This window comes from Chinchilla lanigera, unplaced genomic scaffold (assembly GCF_000276665.1).
Source record: "Chinchilla lanigera isolate Chin_1 unplaced genomic scaffold, ChiLan1.0 scaffold00015, whole genome shotgun sequence".
In the NCBI taxonomy this organism is placed as follows: Eukaryota; Metazoa; Chordata; class Mammalia; order Rodentia; family Chinchillidae; genus Chinchilla; species Chinchilla lanigera.
Genome location: NW_004955416.1, coordinates 25,652,580 through 25,661,133, shown reverse-complemented (window position 1 = coordinate 25,661,133; position 8,554 = coordinate 25,652,580). Strand labels below are relative to the sequence as shown.

Here is an 8,554-nt window from a genome sequence, read left to right as displayed (position 1 = left end):
TTGAGAAATTTAAAAAGCATTGAATCTGAGTGTGCTGAAACAGACTGTGTTGCAGTGTGTTTAGCTGTAGTGCTGTCTCCAAGAGCAGAGGTAACCGTGTTCCTCTATTCAGTGCCCTGCAACTTTAAGAGACTTGGGTAGGATGGGAGATGGGGCGGGGCCTTCACTGCCCCCTGGGTCATCACAGGGAAGATGCGGAGTGAGGTGAGCCCATGCGTGAACACACCTTTCTTGTCCCAATCACATCACCGCAGGAGAGTTTGCCACAACTGTGTCTTCATATTGACTGCGAACCTTGAGAGAATACCCTTAGGGCCTTAGTTTCCCACACCAAATGAAGCTGGCTGTCTAGACCTTGCTCGTGTGTTGTAAGAGTTAAATTTGAAAATATGAACTAAGAAAGCTTAGAACCATTTTTATAAACTCTAAAATGAGCATCTTGCTAACATGATTGACTCAGCTTCCCTGTTATTTCCACCTAAGGCAGACACTGCTAGCAAGCTAGTCCACAGTGCTTATGGGTCCAGAAAGCCATATGTGAGAACAGCCCTTGGAAAGGAAGCTGCAGGTAGCTGAGGAGACGCAGCGAGGGAGGAAAAGTTTCCAGATGCTGTTCAGGCAAAGCACAGGGCCTGGGATCTTACTGGTGAGGCAGTGCGACCTCTGGAGGTTCTGCAGGCTTCTCCTGAATGAATGTTCTGCTGTGGGTGCTGTGAGGAAATAGCCTTCCACACCCGTGCAACCCAGCACACCTCTGCGTTATTAACTTCAGCCAAGTTATTGGTGCACCTTGCACCTATATTCTTATGTCAGTCTACAGAGAAAGAAAAGAATTCCAGGGCCCATAAAATGGTTCTGTAAGCTAGCAAATCAAATTACAGCTGATATCAGAGAGTGACACAAAAGAAAACAAACCATAAACATGAGAAATTAAGTTGCAGGGTATGGGTTTTTATCAAACTAAATCAGAAGCAAGCAATACCTTCTTCTCTTGTAGGGCCCGTGCTTGAAATAAAATGAATGCTTGCTGGGGTGTGCAGTCTCTTGTTGACGTGCTCTGATGTGTCAGGTGTACTAGGCCACAGAGTGAGCTTCAGAATGGAAATGATAATTATTTTTTATAGCAACGTCTTCTCGAGTTTCAGTAAAAGAGGCTTCTCCCCTTACACATGCAAACATCAATTTGGGAGCTGTGGAAGGTAATTTTCACATGCAAATGCATATCAGTAGAAATGAGCAGGCGCAGCAATAGGAGTGTTAAAGAGACATTGCACTTCTCTTCTAATATGAAAGGGCAGGAGTTTGAGAAAAAGCAGGAAACGTAGAAACCTAGGGAGTTTCTTTACTCACTTCCCTGGCACATATCTTTGCTTCCATGGTGCTCTCCAAAAAATGTTTTACTAATGATTCACCCTGGCAGAGATTGGGGCAAGCCACAATGGTGGAAGGAATGTGCAGATGTGGAGTTTGATTTGGTTGCACACCCTACTGTTCTGCCTGCTAGCTGCTAGACTTCCGCACGGTCATATAGAGTCTGAGAATCCGATTTCCCTCACCATAAGATACAGTCAGGGTCAATGGGTGTACACTGAGAAGTCCCCAGGGGTATGAAACACTGGTCACATGCCCAGGAGAGAAGTAACCAGTAATCCTGCACTTTCTAAAATAGCAAGTTCTATGATAGACCCTCAGCCAGCAGTACCTCTTAAAATGATCTGTTCCAAAATCATGCGTAGCCTCCGGCATCAGCAGGTAACGTGGAGCTGATTGCCATTCAGCTCTGCAAAGCCCCTCTTGGCTCAGAGACAGGCTATTCCAAGCCATCCTTGAAATACGGGGATTTTTCCAAGGTGCCTGGTGCCCTAGGTGCCTGGACTAACCCTCAGTCATTGTTTCCCTTATTTGTGCTCTTTAGATGACAAAAGGTTCTGCTCCTTGCGCCCACCTCTCTGTCTCTGAATTAGCTTCATGGGGATCCTCTTTTTATGTCCCTGGTCAAGGCACTGCTATTTTTGAATCTTTCTTCAGTCCTCCTTGAGGAGCAAATGTCAGGAAGCACCAAGGGAAGGTCTACCTTTGCCCACTCTGTTCCTTCCAGAAGCTGCAAGCGCAGGCTGATTATCAGCTGGACTGGGGAGGCATTGGAAAGGCAAGAAGAAATGAACACTCACAGTTCTGGGTGCAGAGTCATTGCACAGATAGGAAGGAGAAATGTTCCTTCTTCTTTGTCTCCTTTCATCTGGGAGTTAAAGACCCCCTCTGACCTTCTCAATTTTATGATTCTCTGGGTCTGTAAAGGTGAACCAAGTGATCTTTTTGTCCTGCTTTGGCCTCCCAAAGCCCCCACTTTGGAGGACAACAGCTTTGCCTCTTCCAAAGTTTAGGCTTGATGTTTTGTTTGGATTAGTGCACAAAGAGCTTTAAATGCTTATTTAGCAAGATGACTTGATAGTTTTAGGAAGGGCTACTGGGAAATACAGGCTTGCAACATTTCCCACAACTTCTGCTTGTGGTTAGCTTAAAATACCCAGGAAGGCTTCACTAGAATAGTGAAAACTCACATCAGAAAGACCAGAAATTGAATGAGAAAACGTTTGCCTAATCTCTGTGCAGGGCCAGACAAGTCCAGTTTTCTGCCATTTCCATCTCTGAGCACATAGAGGGATCAGTAACTAACTGACACTTAGCTTTGGTGGAGACAAGTTGAAGATACTTTTCTCTTGCTCCATAGAAATAAACCAATGAATCCTTATTTTGTGTCTAAACTTCTTCCAACCAAAGACTCCCCCCAGTAACACTTCGGATAGCGTGCATACAGACTGGCTGCTGCCTTACTGTGTACAGCTTCGTATCAGGGAATCGGATCACTTTATTGTGATCTCATAGGGGTTGCTGAGGTCGTCTCTGAGGTCTGGGTCACGTCACAGACATGTCTAGGGGTAAAGGGGCTCCTCACAGTGGTATTTAAAGTGATACAATCATGGCTAGACATTAGGTCACCTGTATTCTATTTGGGGCTGTAGCATTGCAGAGCTGTGTCTCCGGGACACATTTTTTACCTCTTTAGCCAATTCTTCATATACAAAACAGAGCAAATCCATACAGATGACAAATGCTTCTCAGGTTTCATTTTACATTATTTTTCTCTACAAGAAAGAACACAATATAGGAGAAAGTAGGGTAAATGATTTTTTATTATTGTCCAGTAGGTACATTAAATACCTTGAAAATTATATGTGAAGCAAAGGAAGATGACGAAAAAGGTATAGTACCTAAGATCTTTAGGATCTGAGGGATGACATGGTGGCAGATTCCTTGGGGTTTTTTTTATTGCATTATATAGTGTGTCCTCTACTTAGAGGCAAAGAAGCTGGTAACTTGGTAATGTCCATGGGCATAGAGAGAAACAGCTCTAAGAAAAGCCTTCTCCCTATAGACAAAATGCAAGAACAGATCAAGTTAGCCTGAAAACTTTTAGACAGTAACTGTACTCTGCTCAAATACTACAGAATAAGCTATGGATTCTCTGTCACACCAAGAAAATCTGGGTGGGGAGCTTAGACTTTCATCTTCACAAGGCTGTAATGAGATAACTCAACAATCCCAAGATGGTAGTGTCAAAAATGGCCAAATTAAGAGCTAAGACTTTTATCACCATTGGTAGTGAACACCCACCCACCACAGTGCTTCTTACATTAAATGTATATGGTGCAAATAGATCAACTGAAAGACAAAGATTGGTGGCATAAATTTGACAACTACATGCTGTCTATAAGAAATTGACTTCAAATAACATAGGTATGTTGAAAGTAAAAAAAGATGAAAAGAGATATATTATGCAATATTAGTTGAAGGAAGAATTGGGTATAATAACATCAGATAAAGTATCCCTCACAGAAAAGAAAGCAATGAAAACATAAAGTGACATTATGGGATGCTTCAAGTGTCAGGCCCCTAAAAAGGTAACAATACCACATAGGTAAGCATCAAACAGTGGAGCTGAAAGTTTTGATTTAAAAAAAGGTGATAAAGAATTGAACGTATTTTCAAGATCCCACAGAACATGTCCCAAGTTGAAACATATTTTGAGCCATAAAGCCTTAAGAAATTTTGAAAAGTTGAAATCACACAGTTTGTGTTTTCTGACTGCTATAGAATCAAACTAGAAACCAATAGTAGAAAAATAATAGGAAAATATTGAGATAGTTGTATCTGAAACATTATATTTCTACATAATCCATGAGGCATAGAGAAAAATCTGAAGGGAAATAAGGAAATATATTGAATGGAAGGAAATTGACAATATAACATATCAAAGTTTGTGGGACTCAAAGCAATGATGAAATAAAAATTAATAGTGTTAAATTCATACATTAGAAAAGAAGAAAAATTTTAAGTCATAAATCTGAGCTACCAACTCAGGAATTTAGACAAGCAAGAACAAAGTATCTCCAATCACAAAATGACAATAGCAAACTTAACAAGGACATGAACAGAAATCAATGAAATTGAAAACAGAAAAGCAGTAGAGAAATTCAATAAAACAAAAAGCTACATAGTTCTTTGAAAATCTCACTAAAATTGATACATTTCAAACAAGACTGATGAAAAATAAATACAGAAAATGAAATTTATCAATATCAGAAATAAAACAGAGAATATTGCTCTCACTGTGTTGAGGTCTTTTCCAGGTTCTTGGTGTTCTAAACAAAGATCAAACAGGCCACCTTAGTGTAACAGCTTGATCAATGATTTATTTGAAAAAGAAAAGACAAGATCCACTCTACAGGATGGGAGAGGGCCAATGACGAGTACTCACAGGCCCAAGGTGGAGTGTGTTGAGGGTTTTAAGTATCAGATTTAGGTGGAATTGAGGGTTTGCTCTGAGGTATGAATCTTGCCAGTGAAGGACTTAACGCAGCCTCTCAGTTGGGTGGTGAAATTTTTGACCATTTATGGCCCTTAGATGAGCAGTCATGATGTCCAAAGCCCACAGAGATGAAAGAGGGTGGGGCAAATTTGCATAGTCAATGACGTGGTCCTTAGGGTTGAGGATTGGTCCCGGGTACATACCTGCTTGGGGACTTTTGCATATAAACTACGTTAGACCCGCATTATTCTGGCCTTAAGATCATGTTTAACTCAGATTATGCCTCTAGTCTCAGAAAGGAGGCTCTAAGGTGGGCTTTCTCCTCTTTTCCTAGCCTTTTCCTTAGTTTCCTTATGCTTGAGATCTATCCCAGAAAGGAGGCATCAAGGCCGTCTGACCCTCCCTACTTTCTCCGGCCTTTTCCTTAGCTACCTCTTGCCTCATTACTACAGACCCTGGGAAGGTCAAAAAGACAATAAGGAAATACTATAAACAGCTTTTACATATACATTTAACAGCTTAGGTGAAATGGACCGCTATTCCTTGAAGAACACAAATTACCAAAATTCATCCAATGTTAAATAGATAATTCAAGTCACACTATAATTATTAAGAAAATTCAGTGATTAATTTAATCCCTCCAACTTGTTGGCTCAGTTTACTGGAGAATTCCACCAAAGTTGGACAAATATTTATAGAAGAATTAACATGAATGCCACAAAAATCTCTTCCAGAAGACAGAAAATAAGGGACAGATCCTAATCCATTTTATGAAAGTAGTGTCACCTTGATTCCAAAAGTATGAAAAAAGAAAACCAATAATACAAAAGCTCTTGGGGCAACAAAAAGCCAAAACTAAAATCTAAAAGCTATTAATATCCTTCATCAATATAGACCTCCAAATCCTTCATATCATATTCATAGTGTTAAGTTAAGCAATATAACTAGTATTATATCCACCTAATGGACATGTGAATAAACATATGAAAAGATATTCAATAAATAGCTATGAGGGGAATGCAAATCAAAATTACAAGAACCTATCACTATAATGTTCATTGACTATAATAAGAAGTAATGGATGCATCAAATACTGGAGAAGATGTGAAAAAACCCAATCAGTCTTATATTACTGATGGAAGTCCAAAATTGCACAGAAACTCTAGGAAACATTTATTTTAGCAAATCAAGTGTACAACTAACATTGTTTATCAAGGAATCACATTCCTAGAAAAAGGAAGATTTATGTTTATCCAGAAACTTGCACATGAGTATTTATAGTGCTTCTATTTATCATAGTCCAAAACCAGAACTATTTCAGTTATCCTTCAATAGAAAAAAGGTTAAACAAATTGTTGTGATAAATCCACACTATAGAATGTTACTGGATAAGAAAGAGAAACAAACTATTGATGCATACAACCACTTAATGGATCCCCAATGAGTGAAAAAGCTATAATGAGTGAAAAAGATTATGGCTATATGATTCCATTTCTATAATTCTTAAATAAAATTGCAGAAATAGAAACACTGACTTGTGGGTTAAGGCGGGTTTGGGTCTGGATGGAAAGAACATCATGAGAGATCCTTGGGGTGGAATGCTGTGTATTTTGATTGCATCACTGTCATATCTTAGTTTTGATCTTCTATTATAGTTTTACAACATGTTGCCATTGGGAAAAATAGAGGAAATAATAGAGAAGATCTCTTTTTTATTACTTCTTATATATATATATATATATAAACAGTTGATGGTATGCTTTATTAGACAAGGCATGGTCCATCTGATATGTCACAATCAGAAACTCACAGCAGTATGGTTTATTTTTGGTACAAATTGTGGTAAAATTACCACCAGATTAAAAGTCATAACAATATAAGCATGAAAAGTACAGTGTTGCTAGTAAGAGATCAAAATGTTATGTAAATAGTAGTACTGACTTCAAAAAGAAAGCAGAATAGATGAAGTTATGTGCTTGATATAATATAATTATGTTGGGGTATATGCAGGTATCTAGTTAGGATATAAAACAATAAAACATTTGCTAATCTAAAAGTTGTATATGAACAAATTTTTAAAAATTACATGTTCACATGACTCTAAATACTTAGAAGTATATTTGTATCTTAGTTATAAGAAAATAAAGTTTATAAAGAACATGAGACACCATGAGTAATATTTATAAAACCAATGAGTTGAATTCTTAAGTTGTGTTCAGCTTCTTGTAAAAGTCCTTGGAAGTCCCACCACAGATTTCTCCAAATATGCACCCTCACCTGGCTCCTTCCCTGCCGTTACCTGCACTGCAGTTCTGCTGGGTTCTTTCTACTTCTTGCATACACCATGTTTTCCCTCCAAGGCTTCCTTGCCTCCTGTTTTTCTTCCTGTCTTCATTTGCTTAGTTAAGAGACGCTCCTCATCTCCACCAGCAAAGTAAAATCTCCATCTCATGGCATCCTACGTCTTCCCTATGCAGAACCAGTCTTGCTTGTCTCACTTGATTTCTGGTTCAGTTTATTTAAGGTCTCCCTTCCTCACTGACCTACAAACTCAGTGAGTGTGGGTGCCTGCTGTGCTTTAACTCACCAGTGTACCTCCAGCACCTACTATGTGCTTGGCATGTAGTCATCTCATTTGTGGAGTGAGTGAGAGGGTGCTTGACAGGATTATCACCTTTCCATTCATAAACCAGCAAGATCTTCAACAATGTTCAAATCTCAGGCTGTCACTCTTCTTTGCTGTGTGTGGCCTGACATCTCAAGAAGAAGGGCGCACTGCTTCTTGAGCTGTCCATCGTCTCTAGTGGATCCTGACCACTCAGGAGGTACTCAAATAAGTGGTCATAGTACTGTGGTCAAATTAGAGTTGGAGGGTGATGACCAGGAGCCAAGAGAAGACATGCTCAGGGCAATGCTGTGGCTGACAAATGCACAGGTTAGCCTCTCCTAGGGAAGGAATTGTGTGCTGCTTCTTTCAAGCAATTTCTAGAAATTAGTAGGTGCTGAGTGATTAATTAGAACTGTGCGCTTCTATGACAACTACTTGTGCCCTGAGGGAAGCGAGCAACTACTCCCCTGAAGACTGGGATTATAACAATAAAATATCTCGTGTTTCCTGCACATGCCATACTGCTGTTTCCCAGCCCAGTCAGCTTCTGCCCTGTCCTTAGGCGGTATACCTAGGTGGTATATACTGTAAGTAGGGCAACTGCTGGTGTGGAAAGTGGGTTGGCTGATTCAGGGTTACCTAGAGTTAGGAGCAATGAGACCTATATTATTGTGTCACCACAGCAGCCAGATCATTCAGCGTCATAGCCCTGACCATCGATTTATCCATACCTGTTTGCTCTACTAAAAATGTAAGCTCTCTGAAGAAAAGGGAAGGGAGATTTGTGTCATTCTCTACATATCTCTTTCATCAAACTCTGTGCCCATAAATATTAAGTGTTTGATAAAAGTTAACTACCTAAATGAATAAAACTAACAGTTCCTATCTCTTTATTGGACTCCCTTTCAGGTTTTGTGATTCACGTGAGTCCTGGATCACCACTATGTCTGCCTCATTCCTTCTACCATACTCTCCCACATATGACCCCAACTGAACCAGATTCCACTTCCAGCTTAAATCAGCTTAACCAGCATTATCTCGAGTGAAAGATGTAAAGTCAGTTTAGAAGTTGATTC

General features: G+C 39.7%; 1 long non-coding RNA gene across 2 annotated transcripts; it reads right to left on the bottom strand.

Moving 5' to 3' along the window:
• Positions 1 to 944: 944 nt before the first annotated feature.
• Positions 945 to 3,143, bottom strand: LOC102027746. 2 transcript variants are annotated; one of them, XR_001233297.1, is made up of 3 exons: positions 3,060 to 3,143; positions 2,172 to 2,290; positions 945 to 1,190 (listed from the first exon to the last, which is right to left on the bottom strand). It is a non-coding gene; the product is annotated as an uncharacterized LOC102027746 (long non-coding RNA). The 2 variants fall into 2 exon arrangements; XR_260423.2 differs by lacking the exon at positions 3,060 to 3,143 and adding an exon at positions 2,562 to 2,818.
• Positions 3,144 to 8,554: the final 5,411 nt, after the last annotated feature.